The sequence below is a fragment of the Nelumbo nucifera genome, chromosome 3 (genome assembly GCF_055504915.1).
Source record: "Nelumbo nucifera cultivar China Antique chromosome 3, China Antique-T2T, whole genome shotgun sequence".
Classification (NCBI taxonomy): domain Eukaryota; kingdom Viridiplantae; phylum Streptophyta; class Magnoliopsida; order Proteales; family Nelumbonaceae; genus Nelumbo; species Nelumbo nucifera.
In genome coordinates this window covers 40,996,574-40,998,996 of record NC_142651.1, presented here as the reverse complement: position 1 = coordinate 40,998,996, position 2,423 = coordinate 40,996,574, and the positions used below count along the sequence as shown (strand labels likewise).

The 2,423-nt window shown below is 45.4% G+C and overlaps 1 pseudogene; it reads right to left on the bottom strand.

The window, feature by feature from the left end:
- Positions 1-628: 628 nt before the first annotated feature.
- Positions 629-2,188, bottom strand: LOC104604094 (tyrosine decarboxylase-like; annotated as a pseudogene).
- Positions 2,189-2,423: the final 235 nt, after the last annotated feature.

The following is a 2,423-nucleotide window of genomic DNA, read 5'->3' as shown; positions in this document are numbered from 1 at the left end:
TAATTTCCATGCCACTCATCCATACTTGATCTATGTCATTGAATGCATTGATATGGTGAGCATGAAAGGTTGAGTCACGCATATATGTGGCGAAAGCCGTCATGGTCTCATATTAGTACAGGAGATGGACCAGATTGAAACTAAGGAGAAATCTAAAGAAATTAGCATAAGAAGTGTACACATAAGAAATTCTTTCAATATAATTGTTTCAGTTCTCATATGTAGCCCAAGTGGGAGATTGTTAGGTTTTAATCTTTATTAAGTGGGCTTACATATTCAGTGAAACTATTGCATTGATGAGCTATCTTGTAATTGGGCTAAATCAAGTGATTCATTTAGGCCAAGCCCGTAGACTTCAACAAAAGGGTATGGGGCTTAATGAGTGGATACCACATTTTGGCCCATATAGGCTTAATGGGATCCTATTAGCTCAAAATATAAAGGCTCCTAGGTTATGGTTCCCAATATGTTAAATCATCTAGCTACCCTCTTGCTATACCCCATTAGAGTCAAGAGCTGAGAAAACCTAAGGAAGAAGGAAGATTTAACTGAGGAAAACCACAGTCGACCTACCATTGATTCATCACTCATTCCGCAAGGGTTTCTACTACTGCAATGGATACAGGTATGTACGTTTAAACCTCCTTGATAACTGCAGCATGATATTCTTTGGGGTGCAACATAGCTTCTTGTTCTTCGTACATGAATGGTATTGGGATGATTCTGCAAGACTAAGGATTGATTTGCTCCCCTTTATTTATTCTTACAGGTCTTACTCTTTAAGTAAGTTTGAATTAAACCCTCAACTCCATGAATATGGAGTGGTGGTCGCAGGTCGCCACCTTAATTAGCACGCTTTGAGAATGGCCTCTGCATGTTCCTGCACTACCTTCCATGCCAAGTTCACATGGCGGTCCTCCGTAAGGCTTGCACCAACAGCGAACCTGATCATGTAAACACCCCTAACCACTGCATGGGTCATGTATATGTGCCCAGCCGAGTTGATCGACTCCAGCAACTTACGGTTGGTCTCGTTTGCACGTTCCAACTCCGATGATTGCTCGAGCGTCTCATCCTCATGATCCTTCACTGGCAGCGGTAGCAGCCAGAAGCATACCATCGCGAAATTCCTCGGCACCACCATTCTCAAACCTCTTGTCCATGGTTACCTTCTCTTCAAAGTGCTTAACCATTTTCATGTGGGTCCGAAGGAAATTTCTTAGGTTGGCCACACCATAGCTTCAAAGCACCATCCAGAGCTCAATGGCTCGGAATCGACGACTGAGGGCGATTTGCCAGTCTTTGTAGTCTATCACTTGCTTTGATTCAGTAGCTTTATTCCTCAAATACTCAGGACTGGTTGACAGGGCCTTAACAAGAGCGCTGGGGTCCTTGACCCAAAGGCAGCAACAATCGAGAGCGGTGAAGAACCACTTGTGTGCATTGAAACTGAACGAGTCTACATCCTCTACCCCATCGATGAAGTGTCTGAACTCAGGACATATGCATGCACTTCCGGCGTATACTGCGTCGATGTGAACCCAAACTCCATACTCTTTGGCCACTGCGCATAGAGGAGCAATTGGGTCGATGGCTGTCGACGATGTAGTACCGACAATAGCATAGAGGAATAATGGGATGAGCCCAGCTTGTATATCTGCTTGGATTGCAGACTGAAGAGACTCGAGGGCCAGCCCAAATGAGGTGGCCTTACTCGTTGAAACGGAACGGAAGTTGTTTGGAAAGATCCCTGCAATTTGGGTAGCTTTCTAGAGTGCACAGTGGATCTGATCTGATCCATAAACCACCAACTTCCCTATGTTCTCCCTACCAATTCTGTTCAACATCCAATCTCTAGTTGTCGTGAGCATGCACAGGATGGCTTCGCAGGTAGTCCCTTGTAGCACACAACCACCATTTCCAGAGAAGAGGAAAGACTTGGGGAGCTTAAGCATCTTGCCAAGCCAATCCATGACTATGCACTCCAGCTCTGTGGCCGCCAGCGACGACATCCAGTTGAACCCAACGACATTAAATCTGGTGCTAAGCATTTCGTCGAGAAAACCAGCGACGCTACCGCTGGAAGGGAAGTAAGCATAGTAGTTAGGGGGCACCGAGAAAACCAACGACGCTTACTTCCCTCCATTACAGAATACTTACCTTCTTGCCGTTTGTATGGCCGATGGGGTCGACTGGCGGAACTCGAAAGAGTATTTTCGGTGGATGGGTTACGAAAGGGGGCGTCAAAGGTTTCAGTTCATAGTAGAATAGAAGAAAAAATACCCAGAATGGGAGAAGAAACCCTTTTGGGCGAGAAAAAACTAACAGATGTGATACAAACGACATGAAATAAAAACTGCACGAGTCATCCTAGTGCGCGTGTACTAGATTACGTGGGACGTTTTTGGCGGCAAGTCTGTCGG